This window comes from Equus caballus, chromosome 6, assembly GCF_041296265.1.
Source record: "Equus caballus isolate H_3958 breed thoroughbred chromosome 6, TB-T2T, whole genome shotgun sequence".
Classification (NCBI taxonomy): Eukaryota; Metazoa; Chordata; class Mammalia; order Perissodactyla; family Equidae; genus Equus; species Equus caballus.
The window spans coordinates 897,712-921,626 of NC_091689.1; the positions used below are offsets into that span (position 1 = coordinate 897,712).

A 23,915-nucleotide genomic window follows, 5' to 3' on the forward strand; every position below is an offset into this window, starting at 1 on the left:
AATTAATATACAAATAAGAAAATATCAACTAAATAACGGTTACAGAGTGTTTTCATAAAAAGTAAACAAAAGAAAGTAATAGAGCATGACTACATTGGGGCAGGAGTTAATTTAGATTTGTAGATGAAGGAATGCCTCTGTGCTGACGACATCTGCTCTGAGACCTGAAATGATAATAAAAATCTAACCAAGATTTGGGGTAAGAGCATTACAATGAAAACGGACAACTAACAAAGCTTTAGGGCAGGAATAAATTTGGTGTCTTTATGGAACTAAAATGACAAATACGTCTAGAACATAATGAGCCAGAGAGAAAGAGTACCAGGATACAAGATTAGAGATGGAATTGGGGTCCAAACCATGGACATTTTATGTAAGTCAAAGGAAAGCCAGTGAAGATAATGGATGAGAGAGTAACATGATCTGATTTACATTTTTTAAAAATGACTCTGGCTGTTTTGTAGAGAAAAGATTTGCATTGGAGAAAGAATGGAAACAGCTTCCAAGAACGGAAGGATGGAGACCAAGTAGGAAGCTACTGAAGTAATCTAAACTAGAGACGGTACTGGCAGCTTGGACTAGGGAGGAAGCAGTAGAAATAAAAATGGCGAATCTAGGGAATGTTTCAAGGTAGAGCTGACAAAACTTTTGACAGATTTTGTGGGGTTAAGGTCAAGAAAGCAATCAAGTATGACTCCTACGTTGTTTTGCTTGAGCAACTGAGTGGTCAGTGGTGTTATTGTCTGAAACGGGGCAGACCTGGGAGACAGAAAGTTGAAAGAGAAAAATAAAAAGTTCTGTTTGGCATACGTTGTGTCTGAAGTGCCTACTAGCCAGCCAACCAAGTGGAGGCAGTTGGATAAACAAGCCTAGAGTTTAAGCAAGAAGTCACAGTTAGAGATGTTATTTGGGGGAGTCACTGGCATATAAATAGTATTTAAAGCCAAAGGTCTAGAAGAATTTACTGAGGGAGAGAGTATAAGCAAAGAAGAGAAGGGAGCCCAGGATCAAGCCCTGAGGATCACTCACATTTATTTGGGCAAAGGAGGAGGAGTTACAAAAGAAAAAGAGCCCTACAGAGGACGTGAACAGACATTTCTCAAAAGAAGATATGAATATGGCCAATAGACACATGAAAAGATGTTCATCATCGCTAATCATCACGGAAATGCAAATCAAAACTACACTAAGATATCACCTTACACCCGTTAGATTGGCAAAAACATCCACAACCAAGAGTGACAAATGTTGGAGAGGTTGTGGAGAAAAAGGAACCCTCATACACTGTTGGTGGGAATGCAAACTGGTACAGCCACTATGGAAAACAGTATGGAGAGTTCTCAAAAAGTTAAAAATAGAAATACCCTATGACCCAGCCATCCCATTACTGGGTATCTATCCTAAGAACCTGATATCAGAAATCTCAAGAGTCCGCTGCACCCCTATGTTCATCGCAGCATTATTTACAATAGCCAAGACGTGGAACCAGCCTACATGCCCAGAAACTGATGATTGGATAAAGAAGATGTGGTATATATACACAATGGAATACTACTCAGCCATAAAATAAGACAAAATTGGCCCATTCACAACAACGTGGATGGACCTCGAGGGTATTATGTTAAGCGAAATAAGCCAGTCAGAGAAAGACAAACTCTATATGACTCCACTCATAGGTGGAAATTAGTATATTGATAAGGAGATCTGATCGGTGGTTACCAGGGAAAAGGGGGGGTGGGGGGAGGGCACAGAGGGAGAAGTGGTGTACCCACAACATGACTAACAAAAATGTACAACTGAAATCTCACAAGGTTGTAATCTATCATAACATTAATAAAAAAAAAAAAAAAGAAAGAAAAAGAGCCCTAAAAGGAGACTTAAAAAGTCCAGTCAGTGAGGTAGAAGAAAATTCCAGAGAGAGTGGAACTGAGATACCAAAGTGTTTAACAGTATACAGAGAAGACATCAAGAGCTAGTGAGGCCAAATAAAATGAGGTTAAAGAAATGAGAGATGATACATGGTTTTCTGAGAAATCTGTTGAAAAGTCTTGCTTTTTCTTAAAAGTTAAAGGAATATGCAACTCCAGCCCGTACTAGCCTTCCATGTGGGAGAAGGAAAACACCCAAAAACAGCCCCCTCTAGTCATCCTGTCCCACCTAAGAGGGGGGACAAATTGAGAAGCATTTGTGAAGTTCACAGTCCAGGGGCACAGGCAGGCTCTCTAAAAGACAGACCTAATCATCAGACTATAGAATGCTTCCCATACCCCCACATCTTACGAAAGGCCTATTTACCGGAGTTCCTTTTACCAAGCAAATTATGTCCCCTCTTTCAACAAGAAATTACAAGGCATACTAAAAGGCAAAGAACAGTTTCAAGAGACAGAGCAAGCATCAGAACCAGACTCAGATACGGCAGGAATGTCGGAATCCTCAGACTGTGAACCTAAAAGAACTTCAACAACAAATTATGATTAATTTACTAAAGGGTCTAACAGAAAAAGCAGACCACATATAAGAATAGACACATAATGTAAGCAGAGAGATAAAAATTCTAAGAAAGAATCAAAAAAGAATGCAGAAATCAGTAACACTGTAACAAAAATGAGAATACCTTTGATGGGCTCATTAGTCGACTGAACATGGCTGAGAAAAGAATCTCTGAGTTTGAGGATATGTCAATAGAAACTTCCAAAAGTGAAAAACAAACAGAAAAAAGACTGAAAAAAATGGAACAGAATATCCAAAAACTGTGAGCCAACTATAAAAGGTACTAACATACATACAATAGGAATACCAGAAGGTAAAGAGAGAAAAGAGCAGAAAAAGCATTTGAAGCAATGACTGAGAATTTCTCCAAGTTAATGTCAAACATTAAACCACAGAGGCAGGAAGTTCAGAGAACACCAAACAAGAGAAATGCCAAAAGTACATTAAATAGCATATTATCACTCAATAAATGAAGCACTGTATTAAAATTATATTACATGAAATTATAAATAATTAATGGTATACTTACAATTAGTTCACTTAAAAATTTTTACTAAAAATTATTTATCACATATTCTTCCCACTAGAATGAAAGCTGCACGATGGCAGGATTTCAATGTTTTCATTCATTGCTGTAGCCTAGAATACTGTTCAGCACTTAGCAGGCCCTTAATAAACACCTCTTCAATAAATACCATCCAAAATAATAAAATTATTTCAAACTTTCAAGGAAGGAGGTTCATGAGATATTTTATTGGGAAGAGTCTTAAGGCTAGGAAATGTTAGTAGAGAACACTGCTGTCCAACAGAAATAGGACGTGAGCTACATGTGTAATTTTAAATTTGCTACCAGACATATTTTAAAAACTAAAAAGAAACATATGAAATAAATTTCAATTTCATCGAACTCATTATGTACAAAATATTATTACTTCAACCTGTAATCAATATAAAAATCTTCATGAGATATTTTATGTTCTTTTGTATGTGTGCTAAGTCTCAAAATCCAGTGTTTATTTTACATTTAGCACAAACTCAACTTGGACTAGCCACATTTCAAGTGCTCAACAGTCACATGTGGTTAAAGACTATTGTTCTAGACAGCAGAAAGTGTAAAGTATATGGTCCCCATAAGTAAACAAGAACCAATCATTAACTAAAATATTTCAGTCCCCAAAGTTCTTACCCAAACATATTGTTTAGTATTTTGGGGCACCCATAATATTTTAGGTTATACAGAAAGAATACGGAAAACGAAAATCCTCAAAGAGCTAAGAAGCATCTTGATCTTCTTATGAATATTCAGTTTCTAATTACTTTGGTTCCTAATTATTCAGTTTCTAATTATGCACATAATTATGTGTAAAAAAAGTATTTGGATCTTAGCTAAATCTAAGAAATTTCTTTCTAGCTGCTGAAATACTGTACTTTACTTACTCCAGGCACCAGCATCATCTTTGATGATTACTTATTTCGAGATAATCAAGCAAAGTAGGTCCCTTCTTTCAAAGAGTTTAGTCTAATGATACAGAACTTCAAAGAACCCGGAACAGATAAAACTGAAAAAAAACTAAACTCCTTTTGGCCACAACATACAGAAACTAAAATATTAAGCTAACAAGATTTAACAAGCAAAACTGCAAGTTAAGAAACCAACCATATCACAACCCTGTCAAAGAAAACGAGATCATTTTGAATATCTGTCAAGAGGCAACAGTTGTAGATTATTCAAAAATCAATTCTATCTTCTGGGCATGATTTTCACTTTTACTAAAGTTTTTACTACAGGGTTTTCAAATTACATTCCAGTTTAACTCCAAATAAATAAATAATAATAATTCCATAGCACTTTAGCAGCCCAGAAATGTTTGGGGTGGCAAAAAAACAAACACAGATGTCGTAAAACTGTTACAGATAATCCACCAAATAAATAACCCTACAGTGAACAGTTCAGATCTCAATATATATCCACTTTTCTTTGAAGTCTCATAAAAAATAGTGAGAAAGAAAATTTCAGTGAGATGAGACAAAGTTTATGCCTTTAAATAATAAACGTTTAAAAACTACAGAAAATCAAAAGTTTTTTCCTTCTTTTTGGTTATAACAAATTTTATTATTGTAATATAAAAATCAAATTAATTCAGAAAAAAAATGGGGGGATTGTAAGGTTAAGTCTATACCATAAATCCTAACTTTTGGCCTACAATTTAACGCAAGGAATGTTCATTGTGAATTAAGGAAGAAATTAGCTGTTCTGATGTTACTACAAATAAAGTGTTGTCCTGTTGTCTCCAAAATGTTTCCATTAGTGACTTAATCTTTAAGATTTATAAATCATACATATTTATGAACTTAACATTAATTAAATGCAATCTGATCCCTTGGACATCATGAGATATAGTAAGTATCATGTCATCCCTCAAAAGCTGCATATACATATTGAGATAATTATGATGTCAATAATTACTGAATTGATCTCAACACTTAGTAATCAGGTCTTTACAAATTAATATGTAGGTCATATATAACAATTTTTGGCATACATTCTAAAGAAAATCAAAAGTTTGCTAATCTGGTCTATTTCAGAGTTGAAACTATAATCTAGACAATCTAGATAAGAAGAACCACCCTTCCTCCTGAGAATGAACATTAAAAATTAAAAACCAAATCTGATTTTCCATCCCCCTAAAATACCACTTCTGATTTTGACTATGATTTATATTCTAGCAGGAATATATATAATCCATGAAAACTATCCTATCCAAATCTACCCCTGAACATTAAATTTACTCTTTCAACTGGAATCTGGATAATCTGAATTATCTTAAACACAGTAACACAAGCTAGGAATAAAAGTATTATAAAGAATGCAGATTCATCCTTAAATTAAAATAAAGTGAAAAGACTACCAATGGCATTTCTGAGAAAGGGGAGAATCCTGAAGTAGGAACAAACATTAAACTACTTTCACACTTACAACTCAAATGTGTTTCAGATAGCCAATCCATTATAATAAGCCAGAGAAAGAGTAGGAAAGAAAGACAAATTCTTTTGGCAAAATATGAAAAGCTCTTTCCAACATTACTGAAATAACAGGGCACTCAAAATTTCTAATTTCTAACTCAAAGGAAAAATCCAATTAAACAATAAAAGTATTGAAAAAGAGTTTACTCTGGTATGATTTTATTCCCCCAAAATATAGGAATTACAGAAAGTATGAATACGAAATACACTGCTGTGTTTTCAAGATTTCTTAATGCCCTATGGGTCTTCTCAATTTATAGCAGAAAACTGCAGTAACTGGCACGACCAGGGTACAGTTAGCTCAGTACTTAGTATTCAATAGTGTTTATAGCAAGAACTTCTTCCACTTTGAAAACTATGCCTAAAAAGGAATTCTCTTTGAAGACTAAAGGAATTTAATTAAAGATAACACCACTTGGGTGGCCACATAGCACATCAAACAGATCATACTTCAAGCAGAATTATTACTATTCAGTTATAAGTGCATGATTCATACGAATATAAATGAAGTCATTTTTTTTCTGAGTACACCAAACTTGGATTCAGAAATTTACAATTAGAAGTGCACTATTACATTTGCTCACTCTATACATTCTGGTTCCAAGTGAACTTCATGTGATTAAACACTGGTTAATGATTGACCACCAAATGAAAATTTTTAAAAATTACTTTAGGGGCCAGCCCTGTGGCCGAGTGGTTAAGTTCGGGCGCTCTGCTTTGGTGGCCCAGAGTTTCGCTGGTTCGGATCCTGGGCACCGACATGGCACTGCTCATCAGGCCATGCTGAGGTGGTGTCCCACATGGCACAACCAGAGGCGCTCACAACTAGAATATACAACTACGTACTGGGGGGTTTTAGGGAGAAGACGGAGGAAAAAATTTTGCAAAGAAAACATTTTAAAAAAATTACTTTACAAAACATGCTTTAGAATTCTTCTCATGGGACTGGAAAAGAACAAAAAGTTCACTAAAAATATTAACAAAGCCTCAGTATCATAAATGAACGATTTTTCTCCCAATTCTGTAATACTTAGAGAATATCACATCCACATAAAAATAAAAAGTGTTTCTAAAAACCTAAAAATATTATCAAGTATTAAAAACTTTCATTATGAATTGTCTTCAGATTTTCATTATGGACTATCTACACGCCTGGTACAATATTACCATGTTTACTAACATTGGCTGGTTGTTTATTTATCCCACGTGGAATAAGGAGCATAGTTCAGCGAAGTCTCTTTTCAGGACAACATTTAAAAGGAAAAAAAAAACCTTTTGGAAACGATACACTTTCCCCGCCTTTGTAAGTCAAACATACTGAAAGTAATGTAAGCTTTTATTGATGACTCAGGGTCATCACTACGTACAATGTTCCACTATAGTCCTGTAATGCAGTCAAGACTTTAAGGACCGAGGCAGAAGAGACAATACGCTTTCAAGTCAGTAAACGGCTTGCTAATTCCCTATTAGCTTTGACTTCTGTTGCAAGGAGCTCTATTCCTTGCTGTTTATAACTTGGCAAACCCAACTGGCAAAAACAATCCTAAACACAATTCTGAACCTTTCTGCCTCCTTCAACTACTATCTAATACTGTATAAACAAATGTAAAAGGACATGGAGAGACAAATAATTGAATAAATGAAAATTATGAAAAAAATTACATACGACATATAAGGTTTATGTATTAGGTTAAAGGCAGTCAAAGATGTTACAGGCATCAATAAGCGGGCTAGCACGAACACTCTCAATAATGAAGCAGGGAATTTTAGACCGTAGGCTTTTTTTTCTTTTTAAACACAGAAAAGGCTGCAAGTGAAACTAGAATAATGTAAGTGAATTCCACTCAAGATGGATGAATGAATAAAGGAAACAGTCCAAGTTATCGTGCTAAATGGCATCACAACTGGCTGGCGCTCTTGGACAAGGGCCGCGGCAGCTGGACGGCGGGAAGAGTCGACCTCTCAGCAGACAACTGCGCTTGGATCCGCGCTCAAAGCAGGGGGTCAAACAGCAGCACACTGCCAACGACGGACCCCGGCGTCACACAGAAACGCAGGGCACCCTCCCGACCTCCCAGAGGGCAAAACCGCAACAGCACCAGCCACCCCGGGCGCCCGCAGCGCGGCAGCCACGCAGGGCGCCTTCTCCCCCCGCGCTCACCGCGAGTCAGAACAACACGGCTCCGTCAGACACGAACGACAGAGCTCAATGCCAGTGAAAGCAAGGGTTCCGTCTTAACGCCAATGCCAGATGAACCAAGACACAACAGGAGGGATGCTCCTTTCGCGGTGTCACAAGCTCACAAACACGTGCGCCAAACGCCCCGACTCTGACCTCGTCATTCCTCTCACGAAAGCGCCGGAAAAGCACTTTCCAAGCTTGACGGAATAAGGCCACCTCTGCAGTGAAACTTACACTCGCGAAACAGCAGAAACGCCTCAAACATCTGCCAGCAGGAAAAATTCTAAAGATGAGAGTTACCAGATGTAACGTTAGGCATCCAAAAGTAATTTTTCCAAAGACTATTTAATGACAGGGGAATGTTTATGAGGTAAAGTTAAATGAAAATACCGCAGGATCCCAATCTTAGGAAAAAGACAAATATGCATAGGAAAACATTTAGAAAGAAATACAAATTATTTGGATTTTTTTTCCACTCATCTTTATTTTCCAAGTTATTTTATAACAAGGTTATTTAACAAGATAAGCAACTGTTATCTGAAAAGGCACATGCGACACACACGCAAAAAGTATATGTAAAAAATCAGTGTGCTAGGACTGGCCTGGATTAAGGAAAGTTTCACGTAAAACATGAGCCCAGAAAGGCTGGGGGAGACACGGCGATCGCGGGCTGGAGCTGCGCGGAAGGGGCGGCCTCCGCGACTCACCTGAGGACGCGGCTGGGAGCCGGGAGGCAGAGCAGCCAGCGGCCGCGGGCCCGGAGGACGTGCACGCCCGGCCTGGCCATGACTCTCCCATTGTGTGGCTTCGCCCCAGCTCACGGATGGGAGCCCCCCGCCGCGGACGCCGTGCTCCCCGGCAGTCCCGTGCCCCGCGGCGCGGCCCCCTCTCCGCCAGCCTCTCAGGAGGGCGCTCTCCCGGGCTCCCGCCCGGCCCCGCCAGGCGCCTCGAGGCCGGCGGCCGGAAGCCCCGTGCGCCGCCGCTAACACCAGCAGCGCCGCCCGCGCCCTCCGCGCCCCGCCACCCGGACCCGGAGACGCCTTCCCCAAGGAGTCTGGATCCCCCCAACCCATCCGGTCCTAAAAGCCAAGTCAGCGTGAGCCTGCGGCGAAGTACTACTCAAGACGACAAGGGCACAGCCCACACGGGCGGCCGCTCCTCAGGGCCGCCCCGCCCAGCACCGCCACCATCGCCTGGAGGCGCGGCCGCCGAGGCAGGCGGGCTCAGACCACGTGTCCCGCCTTCTGCGCACGCGCCAGCCAAAACAAAAGGGAGGCCTGCCCAGCCCCTCCCGCCCACGTGACCGCGCCGCGGCCCGCCCCGCCCCTCCGCCCGGCCAGGGCTGTTCGCTTCAGCCGTTTAAATTTGGCTGCCTTCCGACCCCTGCCCTGCGGCGCGACCCCGTGCCGGGACCCGGAGTCCGACAGCGCCGAGGGCTCCGGGCCCAGCGGCTGCGGCCGGTCGCCGGCGGCCTCCGCTCCCCTCCCCGCGCCGCCGCCGTCCCGCAGAGGAGCCCACCGCCCGGCCCGCCGCGGAGCCGCCGGCCACTCGCCTGCTGGGGCGCCCTGGCTCCCCTCCGCCGCCGCCCCGTCGGCCCGGCCGTGGTGGGCGCCGCTGAGGTGGTCGCTAGCTGCCCGCCCACCTGCCTCCCCGCCCGGCGCCGCCGCCTGTCTCAGAGCGAGCCCCGCGCCCGCCGCCGCCGCCGCCGCGGTTTAACAGTCCTCTCGCTGCCCGCAGCGCCGCGGCCCGGGGGACGGAGCGGGCCGGGCGGGGCGGCGGGCGGGCGGGCGGCGCCGGCCAATGGCAGCGGGGGCGGGGCCGCGCCATGCAAATGAGCGCGGCGGCGGGGAAGCCCCGGCGGGCGGGGCCTGCGGGGCGGCGGAGCGTTCTGGAAGCGGCGGCCTCCGCCGCCACCGTCCCCGCCCCGGCGCGCGGCCCGCGGCTCCCCGCCCTGCTTTGCTGCTGTGCCGCCGGGACGGGAGAACAGCGAGCGGAAGGTCGCCCGCGCCCGCTTGCCGCCGAGAGCCTCGTCGGAGCTGCCGAGTCGGGGTGTGTGCAGTGTGCTGCTGCCTGGGCTCTGCGCTCCGACCCAGAGTCCTAATTCTGTAAGACCCCCGAAGGCGGGTGACATCTGCCTTGGACGCAGCTGGGTCGTTTTATGGTGAAAATCAGAAGCCGGCAGCTCAAACTATGTAAGACCTGTACAAAGCTGGTTTGAGTGGCTTTGGAGTTGACTCCGGTCCGCAGTAGCGCAAATAAGCGGAGTTTTATATGAAGATAGTTGGCCGGGGACACGTGACGTCGCCGAGACTCTTGCACCTGGCCCGGCGCTCCGCTCGCCGCTGAACTACACCCGGCCTTGCCCCAGCCACGCACTCAGTTTTTTTTTTTTTTTTTTAAATAAACTGAGCACTAAATATAGCTCCTGAAATACAGGCTTTCCTAAGCACGTAATTTACACATGGAATGATTTAGGGGAAGAAGGGCCCTAGAATTTTAGATTCAGAAAGACATTTGCTATTATTTCAATCTCATTAATTGGATGAGATCATGGGTGGGGGTGGGGGTGCGGGTGAAATCCAAGGAGATGGAGTTGTAACAAAGCTTAAGACATGACACAGATTACTGGAATTGGAGAATAAGTGGCTCATTGCTCGTCTTTCTAGTACATTGTGACATGACTGCAATAATTTTTATGACAAGCTGCATTTGTAGGAGAGAATACTTGTTAAAAATTGCTCAAAACAATAATAACACCTTCATATGGGGTAAGAGAAGAGTTTCGGGAAATTGATTTACCTTAACTGGAATAAAAATAGTACGCAAATGTGTTGTGAAAATAAATCAACAAATATTTAATGGATATTTACCATAGTCAAAGGGCTGTCCTAGTCCCTGGGGACAGAAATACAAAAATGAATAAAGCAAAGGAAGTTTTTTTATTTGAGCTGGGTATTTTAAAAGACTTTAGGCAGAGAAAGAAAGAAGGCATCAATAATAGTTCAGGAGAGTCTCTGAGTTTGAGTACAAGTTGTGTGTATCACATTACGGGGCTGGAAAAGACATTGTCAGCTAGACTGAGTAAATCTTGAATAACAGGAATTCAGATTTTAATTTGAAGGAATCGTAGTGCCATCAAATCACTTGAGGATACAATTTTCTCCTCTGAAATAATTATCAATTACCAAAACAAAATAGTCATACCAAATATTTATTGAACACATATTGTATGATGAGTACTGGAGATATAGCAGTAAACAAATTTCCCGCTCTCATGGAATTTATAGCGGATGATGCAGGTATGAAGCTTTGTAATTACACAAGTAATTATTCAGAAGGCATTTTTGCATACATTATCTAATTTGTTCATCAAACAACCCTAGGAGGTAGGCTGTTTCCAATATTCTAGGTTAATTCTTTTATCTTATAGTCAGTTGTGCAAATTGCCAAATTTGCAGAACTTAAATATTTCAGTCTATCAAGCCACCATACAAATAAAATTTTGTTTCTTTATATCCAGTTTATGATACTTGAAAAATGATAGGAATTTCTGGGGTAGGAAATGACTAATAATACAAGTTTGACGTAAAAAATGTAGAAAAGCACAAAGAGGAAAAGCACAATCATCTGTAAGGCCTACTGTATTTTATATGTGTGAGATGCCACTGCATACCGTTTTTGTTTACCCCATTTAACCACCTATTAAACACATCATCCCTTGATATTCAATATTATTCTAAAGCATGATTTTAATATGTGCAGCATGTGCATGCCAGTTTTCCAAAAACTGTAGAATACCAAAGTTCCTTGATAGAAAAAGTGACATACTGAACCATTTGTCAAATGGTTTTCTACACTCCTCATTCAGCAAAAGTCTGAAAAATGCATGTGGTTAATTTTTTTAACTCAAGGATATAATATTCAGAAGGTACATTAAAAGCTTTCTGATTTCCAATAAAAAATATAACTGTAGCTAGGAGACTTACAGAACCAGCAAGAACAAGGAGAAGGAAAGGGCAGCATTCTTGCTGACATAATTATTACCTGCCTGAAAGCACGTAAAAGTGTCCAGGTAAGCAGTATTACAATGATTTCATGAGATAAACTTCTCTTCTCGGCACTGGTTTTTATTCAGTACCTCCTTGCATTCAGGAAACCTGTGCATCACTTAATATTCAGCTGACATTATGACAAATGCTAGCAATACAAGAGAAGGATCATACCCTTGTCTCAAGCAGCTCACGGCCAAGGAGGGGTTACAAGCACAGCCTTTTCTATCCTCCTTCCCTGCTCTGTTTTTGTCCATGGCACTGACCATCTTCTAACATAACATAGATTTTGATATTTTCATTTTTGTTGTCTTGTCTCTCAAGGTAGAATGTAAGCTCCATGATGTCAGGCACTTTTGCTGTTTTGCTCACAGCTCTATTCCCAAAGCCTAGAACAAGAACTGGCACACGTAGGTTTTCAACACATTACTTGTTGAATGAATGCATGCATTTAATTCTCACATTCTTCAAAGTGAGTGTTCTGTTCATTTTCCAGGTAGAAAAAAATGAAACTCAATGAAGTTAAATAATATATTTGAATTCTCCCACTAATAAATGACCAACCCGGGATTTGAAGATGGACCTGCCTAGCTCCAAAGCCAGAGTTCTTTCCCTACTACCTCTCACAGAATAGAAAGCTGGTTTGGAAGCCTGTACCATGTATTCCTCTATATTTCTGTGCCCAGGGCAACTGTCCTCCACTGTCATATTCTGGTATATTTAATTCTTTCTTTTTATGATCATGTTTAAGAAGTGGAATAGGAGAAGCAGCAGGGCTAAAGGTGATAACTCCTATTCAGGACAGATGCATCTCAAACTAGCCTGTATCAACAGACAAGGAGACAAAGGGCAGGGGTGGGTAGCAAGAGCTATAGGATTTTAGAACCAGGACAGGATACAAGAGTGGTCAGGACTGGCCCATGGCTATATGGGAATCAAAAATGGCTCCCTGTGCATACAAGTATCCATGGCACCATTATTTACAATACCCTAAGCTGGAGATAACCCTAAGATGAATCACCTGGTGAAAAGGTAAATTGTGGTACATCCATGTAACGGAATGCTACTCAGCAGTAAAAACAAACTATTGATACACAAGACAACATAGATGAGTCTCAAACAGAACACTGAGTGAAAGAAGCCAGACATAAAAGTAAATATTGTATGATTCCATTTATATAAAGCTCTAGAAAAGACAAATTTAACCTATAATGACAGAAAGCAGATCAGCAGTTGCTTAGGCTTGGAGTGGGGGGAATTGACTGGGATGGATATAAGGTATGATAGAAATACTCTACATCTTGATCAGGGTGGAAGTTAAATGGGTGCATGCATTTGTCAAAACTCACCAAAACATATACTAAAACAGGTACATTTAATGTATGAGAATTATACTTCAATAAAGTCGATTTTTAAAACAAGGATTCTCTGATGAAAGCTGACTCAGAAATCTCAAGGAGTTTTAAGTCCAAAATGTAGACAGGCAGAAAAATTAAAAACTAGTCTGTATCAGTCAGGAGACAGATAGTCTGTGTGAAATGTATCCAAAAGCCCAAAGTAATGATAGCTTAAAAACACAAGGGTTGGGGCTGGCCCAGTGGTGCAGTGGTTAAGTTCACACGTTCTGCTTCGGCGGCCCAGGGTTCACTGGTTCAGATCCTGGGTGCAGACCTATGCACCACTTGTCAAGCGATGCCATGGTAGGCGTCCCACATATAAAAGGAGAGGAAGATGGGCACGGATGTTAGCTCAGGCCAGTCTCCCTCAGAAAAAGAAGAGGAGGATTGGTAGCAGATGTTAGCTCAGGGCAAATCTTCCTCAAAAAATAAAAAAAGAAACGCAAAGGTTAATTATTTCTTTTATAACATTTTATTGATTCTAAGACTTTTTTTTACAATTTATTTCTGAAATTGGAACAACCTCAGTGTTAATGCAATAAGAAAGCATTGTATCAGTTTCATTGGCAGTGGGCTTTTTCTTAATGATATATAAATAAAGGTGCATCTTAAGACTCAATGAAACATGGTAAAAAAAAAAAAAAAAGTTTGGAGGTAGATAGCCCAGAGCTGATACAACAGCTCACAAGGTCACCAGGGATCCAGGCTCCTTTCTATTATTCTCTTCTGCCATTCTCAGCCCTAGCTTCCATTTTCAAAGTAACCTCATGGTCCCAGGCGGCTACTGGAACTCCAGCCGTCATAACTACTTTCAAGGCAGCAGATAAGAAAGGGATAGAAGGCAAACAGGACCTTCACGGTGCCTCTCCTAAAGTCCCTCTCAACAATTCTACAGCTTCACCATATGGATATATCTAGTTGCAGGGGGGACTAGGAAATACAGCTAAAGTTGAACATATTGTCACCTCCAATAGTATAGGGATTATTGTTTAGGAAGAAAGAAAGAATAGATGTTGGTTAGGCAATGGTCTCCACCAGTTTCCAAAACAAAATGTCTAAACCAGAGTCAGCTAAATGTAGCAAGCTAGTTTGCGGGGGGAAAGGTCAAACAAAAAGACAGCTACAAGAGAGTTTTTGAACTACATTCCCTTTTCAGGCTCTGTGTTGTGCACAGGGTGTTAAGAATGCTGAACATATTGATGCAATTAAAGAGAATAATGGTGGACAAGTCTGCAAAGGTAGGTTAGGGCCAAAATATGAAAGGCTGTGATGCAAGTTTAAGTAAGGAATATAAAGTATTCCATAGGTAATAGTGGAACTATTAAAGATTTTTGCATAAGGAAATGAAATGATAAAAGTGTTGTTTATGGAACACTAATCCCATAGGTCTTTACACTAAACGGGCATATCCAGAAATACTGGCCAGAAATCACTACAGTGAAAAACTATTCCAACAGTCTGATTCATTTCATATGAAATGTGAACATCATAGCAATTTCTTGGGGGTCACTAAAGGTGTTCTATATTAATGTTACACAAGTTCTATTTCCTCAGTTATATATCATGTAAGAACATATGAAAGCTGTATCAGTCATGATGGGTCAGGTTATGATGCAGTAACAAATAACCCCCAATCACAGTGACTTAACACAAAGGAAGTTTATCTCACACAAAATCTGTTGCAGGTCCAGGTAAATTTCCTGAACACTTGCCTTCCATATGTTGCATCTATATTCCATGCTTTGTTCTTATGTCACCTCCACAGCACCTCTACAATTGCTGCCACAGGTTAAGACACATACATCACTTGCATCCACAATCCATTGACAAGGACTAGTCACACAGCTCTGCCCAATTACAAGAGAACCAGGATATATAAACTTCTCATGTGCCCAGAAAGGAGACCTGTGCATGGGTGGATATTAAGACTCTCTACTATGAAAGTCATGTTGAAATGATTTTAATTTTGAAATTTTAAATGTGACAACAAATGAGACTGTCTCATTTGAGATGTGATGATCTTCAGGCACTGATGCTAACAACCAGGATCTAGTTTGTAGTTGTTATAGTAGATATTTGTTAGTTGCCTATTTGGTTTCTATTCCACAATCTCCCTTTCCTAACATTTTCCTGATTTTCACGCTGGTATCCAGCCCTCCACCCATCTCATGTGCTTTGAGTGAATCTGCTCCTATGGCCATATCCCAAAGTGTGCCTGAATTGGCTTAAGCCAACTAACGTATTCCATTTCCCTTGGCACAATCATTGGTTCAGAGGTCGACAACATGACTAAAACTAGACCCATGAGAGTGAGCTGCAGTTCCTTTGTCCAAAATTCTGGGCAGAAGTGCATTCTCTCACTCTGGACATGAACAGGAAAGCCCATCCCATGACCATTAGAGGAGCCAGTTTTAAACCAGGCCTACACTATAAACGGCAGGACACAGAGATGTAAAGAACGGGTGAAGCCAGTCCTCAGTGACCAAGCTAAGCTGTTGAGTCACCCAGCTTTGAGCCTGCCCTATCTCTGAGCTTTCCAGTTTTGTGAGCTCTTCCTTCATTTTTTAAGCCAAATTTGATTTGGGTTATCTGTTTCCTGCAACAGAAAACAGTCTATCTAACATAATTTTCTACTGTCAAATGGAACATAACTTGTCTTGGGATATGTTAAACTTCTGGTAAGCTTAGATTTAAGGAAAAGGCTAAAGAAAAGTACAATTTTTAGTAATCAAAATAATTTCAAGAGGGATTTTATGAAACAAAGTAAAATAAATAAGTTTGGTAATAGCTTGAAACTAGGAAAACCCCACTAAAATAAACTAGGATCTTTGGGAAAATGGCTGATTTCAGCTCTAGGACAGGAAATTTTTGTTGTATCAGAGAGCAAGGACACTGTCATAAATAATGGGTCAAGTCAAAATGATTCAGGATTACCTGATGTCTGGTATTTGTTTTAAAATAATCCATGAGAGTAGGGGGTATATATGGATATAGATGACTAAAGATTAGTCATGAGTTGATAACTGTCAAAGCTGGGTGACGAAACATGGTGGTGTATTATACTATTCTCTCATGTAGTTTTGTATATGTTTCACATTTTCCATAATGAAAAGGAAAAAAATACAAGAGCAAACTTGAAGGGACTCTTACTGGCCTAAGATGAAACAATTTATGCATCAAAAAGAATAATGACTGCAATTAATTAAAATACATAAACATTTCCAAAATCCATGAGTTCTTATTGATACTTAAAAAAATCATTATCATGGGAGGTTCTTAGGGCACCCACTCATTACTCTAAAAATTGATAAAAGGAAAAAAAATCAAAAATTTATTCTGCCTTTTATTTACACATTCTCTTTCAAGGTGTGGCAGCCACAGAGGTGCCAACTCCCAGATCTCTCTTCAAGAAAGAACTTGCCGCTTTGTTGTAAGGAGCACAGTTAACTGAGCCTCCAGTTCTTAGCACCTTCAGGACTCACATGAGCTTCTGAGCTGAGGCCAACCTCTTCCCAAGCAGGCTTGGACAATGACTGAGCAGGGCAGAGGAAATTGGGGCTGGCCATTTCTGCCAAATGCAGGACTCCTCTAACAGACAGTCTTGCCTCCAGGGCTCCTCATTGGAATGGATTGGGCAAGGCTTTGTCAGATCTGCTTCAGGGCCTCAGGCTCTTTTCTCCCTGCCCAATATGACTTCTTTCCCTTTTCATCTTTCACTGGTGTTACCTCTCAGCAAACGTCTTGCACTTCTAATTGTGTCTCCACTTCTGGTTCCTAGAAGACCCACAGACACACAGACTAACCAAAAAGTTGAAGTTCTTCTTTATGAAAGTTAATACATGCAAAAGGAGTTAAAAAATTAGAAAATCATCTTTTTACAGCTCCTAATGAAATAATAGATCTTGCAAATAATTATGAATGGATGTTAAAACCATGTAAAATATTGATGGGGAATTTTATAGAGGTATCAGACTAATACCATCTGAATCCACTGATCAATCTCAGTGGATAACTAATATTATATTATAAAGTGAAATAATTAGATATTATGTGTCTCATGGTGTGATGCAATAGAATATTCACAGCACCACTTACTGAGTTTTTTGGGCCTGAAGCTAACCAAGCCTCCAGCTCTAACAATGAGCCTCCAGGAAACACAGGGGAATAGAGAAATAAATTAGAAGTCACCATGAGAGATCAATCAGACAGATCAATAATGGTGGACAATCTACAAAATAAATAACCAGGTTTTTTCCAACAAATCAATGGAATGGAGGAAAAAGGGAGAAATAATCCCTAACTCATTTTATGAGGTCAACATTACCATGATAACAAAACCAGGCAAAGACAGTGCAAGAAAAGAAAATTACAGTCAAATGTTCCTCATGAAGATAGATGCAAAAATTACCAATAAACTATATCAAATAGAACCAAATGATATGCAAAAATTATAATACTCAATAACCAACTGGGGTTTAGCCCAGGAATGCAAGATTGGTTCAATACTCAAAATTCAATCAGTGTAATCCACTATATTAATAATCCAAAGAAGAAAAACCACATGATCATATCAATTGATGTAGAAAAAAAAGCATTTGACAGAATTCAACATCCATTAATGATAGAAACTCTCATCAGATTAGGAATAGAATGGAACCTCTTCAACCTGATCAAGAGCATCTACTAAAAATCTACTTTAAAAAATCATACTTAATGTGAAAGCCCAAATCTTCCATTCTAAGATCAGGAACAAACAAGGATGTCCATTCTCACCATTCCTACTGAATATTGTAGTGGAAGTCCTGGTAAGTAAAATAAGAGAAAGAAAGAAAGGAAGGAAAGGAGGGAGAGAGAGACAGGAAGAAAGAAAGAAGAAAAGAAGGAAAGAAAGAGAAAAAAAGAAAAAAGAAAGAAATGAAAGACATAGAGATTAACAAGAAATAAAACTGTCCCTGTTTATGGATGACAGTATTGTCTATTTAGAAAATCCCAAGGAATCTACAAAAAACTCTCAGAATTTATGTGTGTTTAGTAGACCACAGGATACAAGGTCAGCAAACAACAATCAATTATATTGGCAATAAACAATTGTAAACCAGAATTAAACATCAATACAATTTACAGTAGCTGCCAAAAAAAAAAAAAGAAATACTTAATGGTAAATATAACAAAACATATAGGATCTCTATGTTAAAAATTATGAAACGCTGAAGAAATAAATCAAAGATCTAAATAAATTGAGACATTCCCATTCATGGATTGGAAGATTCAACATGATAAAAATAGCAACTCCCTCCAAGGTGATTTATATATTTACTGCAATTCCAATCAAAACCCCAGCAGGATTTTTTTTGTAGATCCAGACAAGTTGATTCGAAAATTTATATGGAAAGGAGAAAAAATTAGAAAAGCCAAAACAATTTTGGAAAAAAAGAATAAAGCTAGAGGAATCTCCTTATCTGATTTTAAGACTTTCTATAAAGCTACTATAACTAAGCAAAGGGGAAGATACATAGATTAATGAAACAGAACAGAGTCCAGAAATAGACCCACACAAATATGGTCAATTGATCTGACAAAAGTGAAAAGGCAATTCAATGAAAAAAAGATACTCTTCAACAAGTGGTATTGGAAGAATTAGACCTATATGCAAAAAAATGCACCTTGACATAATCTCACACCTTATAAAAATTACTAAATGGAATATAGATCTAAATGAACAATGTAAAATATAAAATTCTTAAAAGAAGAATAACTTTATGACTTGAGTTTGAGGAAAGAGTTCTTAGATATGATATGAAATGTGTGATCCATAAAAGAAAAAAATGATAAATTGGAATTCATCAAAATTAAAACTTTGCTCTACAAAGCCCACTATTAAGAGAATGAAAGAACTAGCTATAGATAGGGAGAAAATATTTAGAAATCACATATCCAACTAAGGACTTGGATCTACAGGGGAGCAGCCGAGTCTGACGACCATGCACATTTCTACAGAGGCCACGTAGGTAGCTGAATCTTGACAGAAAGCCCTGAGACTGCCCTGGAATATCTGAACACGGGAGACTTGCAAGATGCTGCTACCAGGCCATTTCTCATTCGTTTCCCTATCTACCCAGGGGGCTGTCAAGAGACAGTTTCCTATCATTGCAGTGTTCTGATGGGGTACGAGGCTTTCTGCCTCGCTACCCTTAGGGCACACCTGCAGCTATAAAATTGATCAGCAGCATCATGGAATGGAATCCTCAGTAACAGAGTGCCCCCTCATTCTTGCCGCAGTCCTCTGGCCTCTTTTGTTTCAGTGTCATCCTGTGCAAAGGCCACAGAGAGCTGGCACCTTTGGCTACTCGTCTTTTCACTCTCTATGTAAGCAATAAACGGAGTCCAAAAGGGCTCATTTTTCTTTACTAGCTGAATCTGTGTCAGCCTGGCTTTGCCTTATGTTTGACAATATCAGAATACATAAAGAACTCTCAAAGCTGGATACCAAGAAAACAAGCAACCCAACTGAAAAATGGGCAAAAGATCTGAACAGACAATTCACCAAAGAAGATATGTGGAAGTCAAAAAAGCACATGAAAAGCTGTTCAATATCATAAGCCATTAGGGAAATGCAAATTAAAGCCACGGAGATACCACTATCCATCTATTAGAATGGTTGAAATAAAAAATACAAGTGCTAGAGAAGATGCAGAGCAACTGGAACTCTCACATTGCTGGTGGAAAGGCAAAGTGGTACAGGCATTCTGCAAAACAGCATGGCAGTTCCCAGACAGTGAAACATACATTCACCTTTATGACTCAACAGCTCCTCTCTGGGTATTTAATCTCCGCAACCAAAATGTCCTTAAGTAGGTGAACAACAGACAAACTGTGGTCCGTCCATACAGTGGAATCCTAATTAGGGCTAAAAAGGAAGGAGCTATTAATTCACACAACATGAATGAATCTTAAATTCATTTTTGCCAAGAAGTCATTCTCAAAATGTTACATACTATTTGATCCATTTATATGACAGTCTCAAAATGACAAAACTGTAATAACAGAGAACAGATCAGTGGTTGCCAGGGGTTAGAGGTGCAGAAAGGATGTGACTATAAAGGGCACGAGGTAGTTTTTGGGGTAATGGAACTGTTCTGTGTCCTGATTGTGGTGGTGTTTGCATGAATCTATATACATGCAAAAATTCAAAGAACCAAAACAAAGGCAATTTAACTGTATGTATGTATACCTAAGCCAGGCAAATTTGCTGTATGTTAATTAAAAAAATAAAATTTAAAAAGAAAAAGAAAAAAAGAGAGAAAGTGGACTATTATTAAAAAAAAGAGAGACTTAGAAGATAATACAAAAAAAAAGCAACTTATGGACCTTGTTTGCATCCTGATTTGGACAAACCAACTACAAAAGGCATTCTTGATACAACCAAGACAAATTTAACGTTAATTGGGAACTCATTACAGTTTTAAAATTATGATAATGTCCTTGATGTTATGTAAAAACATCTTCATAAATCAGATACCTATTCTGAAATATATCTGTATGTGTGAAATAAAATTGTCTGGCATTTGCTTTAAAATAACTGAGAAAAAAGAAGTGGGGGAGATACATTGGCAAATGTTGACGCTAGAGGTTCATTATACTATCTTCACTATTTTTGAGTATGTTTGAAGTTTTCTGTAACTTTTTCTTAAAAATGGAAAATGAGACTTCAAAAGTAGAGTAGAACTTCTTTTCAACATTTATTATAAAGCAGTAGACATCACAGGCCTACAGTTGTTTTCCATCTCAATGTCAAATGTTTCTAATGACTCCAAATAAATAAATGCTGTGTGTGCCCAAAATAATACTGACACATGAAAAACACCAGTCTCCTGGAAATCTTATACCTTGAGCAATAAACTACTAAAGTTACTAGATGAGGAAAGATTTGCAGTTAGATTTTAAATAGCAAATCAAAACAGCTTCCTTTACATATTGTGATTTTTAATGACACCATCAAATAAATAAAGGGCAAAAATAATTTTACAGCAATAATTATGATTCTAAAAATCTCACCAAAAACCAAAGTTATTCAGGCTTTTTGATTCTCATTAATTACTTACACAGTGTGGCTTTCTTGCTGTGTTGGACCAGTCAGTTCTTTTGAGCGTTATTATTATTCATCGTTTCTTGAGCACTTGGCACTGCATGAGATATAGATGATAAATCCCCTCCCTAGGGGACAAAGTCACACAGGCAAAACACAAAGATCAGCTATTTAAGAAATAAAACCAAAGGGAAGGCTAAGAAACACCTTCTGAATTCCCTTTTCTGCTTTCAGCTTTAAGCCTATGACACAACCCATGCTTCTTCTTGGGTGCAAAACCACACTGAAGTTGGCAAGACAAAGAAAACACCCAGCTTAGGAGAGACAGAAAACATCCCAGAGATCATTCTAAGAAAATATCCTACCTTAGAAAGCCTTTCACTTTCTGCTATATAAAGATTCCTGGAATCTGTTCCTAGCTCTGTGGACTGTTAACAGCTCTGTGAGTGTCTGAGGAGAATTTATGTCTACCCAGCAGACTTGTCTTCCTTTTCTTTTGACAATTCCACTGCCTGCTTCAGGAACTGCTTCCCCCGTCCGCGTGTTCCTGACGGGACTGTCAATCACAGAGCACCTTTCCCTACCTTAAAATGACATCGTGCTGAAGGATGTAGGCCTGGAGCAGCCCAAGGTCATCTTTACAGGCCCTGCAATGGCATTTCTCTGCAGTGTCCATTGGGTCAATTTGCAAAGAAAAGTAAAAATAACTGGATACAGTGTAAGTGCTGGCAGTTCTAAGCCCCAGACACAGGCCCTTGAGACCCTAGTTCCCACAGTTCTTTAGACTATGTGAGCTACTCCACAATCCTTTGAAGCTAGTACTTTTGCTTAGGATCGTGTGAATTGGGTTTCTTTTGTCATTTGCACCTGAAAGAATTGTGAGATGTTAAATTACTTGCCTGCGGTCCAATGGCTCCTAAATGATAGAGTCCATTCAAACCCAGGTCTGTCCACCACTACACAGTAGGCTTTTCCTGCTATGTTAATTTAGTTTTTGTCCTACAGATGTGCTTCTAAAATCTAGTTTCCTTTAAGATTGAGAAAAAACAGACAGGATCTTGGGGGCAGGTGGTCTAGTCCTGTATTGCTACCAGGTAGTAGGAGGAAGATGAAAGTGGCAAATACAGTAAAATCGAATAAAAATTTATTTTAACCCATTTTGCATGGTATTTAGCACATATGAGCAAGAACTCAAGCTGGCAATCATACAAACTTCTACCCAAGAGCAAATCAAAGGTGTGTTAATTCTAGGAAGGAATAGTGTCTAAGTATTTTCTCTTCCTTCTGCTCTACCCAGTTGCAATGATTACATTAAAAAACAATGTTTAAGGGGCTGGCCCGGTGGGTTGAGTTCACATGCTCTGCTTCAGCAGCCCGGGGTTCCCAGGCTCAGACACCTGACACGGACCTAGCACTGCTTGTCAAGCCACACTGTGGCAGCATCCCACATAAAACAGAGGAAGATGGGCATGGATGTTGGCTCAGCAACAATCTTCCTCAAGGAAAAAGAGGAGGATTGGCAACAGATGTTATCTCAGGGCTGGTCTTCCTCAGAAAAAAAACCAATGTTTAATATCAACAACACCAAATGCAATGTTTAGGTTTTCTAAGTTGAACAAGAATACATCTGTTTCCATTTAAAAATGACTTTATTCACTGTCTCACCAGTATATACAAAGAAATCACGTCCTGAAATGATGCAGCAGTTTACAAATTAATGGTTTATCTTTTTTGTTAACAATTACTTTTTTTAAAAAAAGATTGGCACCTGAGCTAACAACTCTTGCCAATCTTTTTTTTTCCTTAAAGATTAGCATCTGAACTAACAACTGTTGCCAATCTTTTTTCTTCTTCTTCTTTATTTTCCCCAAATCCCCCCTGGTCCATAATTGTATCTCCTAGTTGCAAGTCCTCCTAGTTGTGGCATGTGGGACGCCACCTCAACATGGCCTGATGAACCGTGCTATGTCCGCACCCAGGATCCAAACCTGCGAAACCCTGGGCCACCGCAGCGGAGCGCACAAATTTAACCACTCAGCCATGGGGCTGGCCCCACGATAACAATTACTTTTAAGTCTCAAATTAAGTGTTGTCTCCCACTTTCCTATTCTAAATGATCACTGTATTTCTTTTATTGCACTTATCATGATTTTAAATTATCTTATTTACTTCTTTATGACAACTTATTTGCTTATTCACTTATTAAGCAGGCAGAGATCCTGCCAGTTTCATTTGCCATCATATTCAACATCGTGGCTTAGAGAAGACATAAAGATTTGTTAAATTAACTTTAAAAAGTACACTGCTTCAAAATAAAAGTTACTGTTTTGATATCTATATAATCTACCAATATCTTGAAACTAAAGGATGATGGATTGTTCTGTGTTCTCCTATAAATTAAACTGGGATGGAAATCTCTTGAAAGCCCAGGTGTCAGTAGATAGAGAAGCAACCGCGTTCTCTAGTTGGGGGAGGCAAATGCTGGTTCCCAGGTAGTGAGGTAGGAAGGCTTCCCGCTTCCACTAGAGTGGCTCTTCGTTCATCAGCATCTCACAGGGACTCTGCACAGGCTTTTGTTTGAAGACAGGGCTCCACTGCTCACCAACACAGGCTTAGGGTGGGTAGTAGAAACCACTATGTCTGAGGAATTGGGAGCAAAGATAGCTGAAGTTATTTTACATTCTAAA

At 39.9% G+C, this 23,915-nt stretch overlaps 2 protein-coding genes across 14 annotated transcripts in view; both read right to left on the reverse strand.

Moving 5' to 3' along the window:
- KANSL1L (KAT8 regulatory NSL complex subunit 1 like) overlaps nt 1-9,387 on the reverse strand; it is a 139,213-nt gene extending 129,826 nt beyond the window's left edge. For 8 of the 13 annotated variants that reach the window (XM_070270438.1, XM_023642246.2, XM_070270436.1 and 5 more), the window contains exon 1: nt 9,249-9,387. The gene's annotated coding sequence lies outside the window, so the exon portion shown is untranslated. Of the gene's footprint in view, nt 1-7,675; nt 7,825-8,403; nt 8,641-9,248 lie in introns of those variants that run through there. The other 5 variants (XM_070270433.1, XM_070270432.1, XM_001488327.7 and 2 more) reach the window with 2 other exon arrangements.
- Nucleotides 9,388-13,595: 4,208 nt separating this feature from the next.
- Nucleotides 13,596-23,915, reverse strand: part of LOC100052267 (acyl-CoA dehydrogenase long chain) — a 58,985-nt gene continuing 48,665 nt past the window's right edge. The window contains exons 12-14 of the mRNA XM_070269221.1: nt 21,245-23,868; nt 19,935-20,049; nt 13,596-16,916 (exon numbers count right to left, since the gene is read on the reverse strand). The gene's annotated coding sequence lies outside the window, so the exon portion shown is untranslated. The remainder of the gene's footprint in view (nt 16,917-19,934; nt 20,050-21,244; nt 23,869-23,915) is intronic.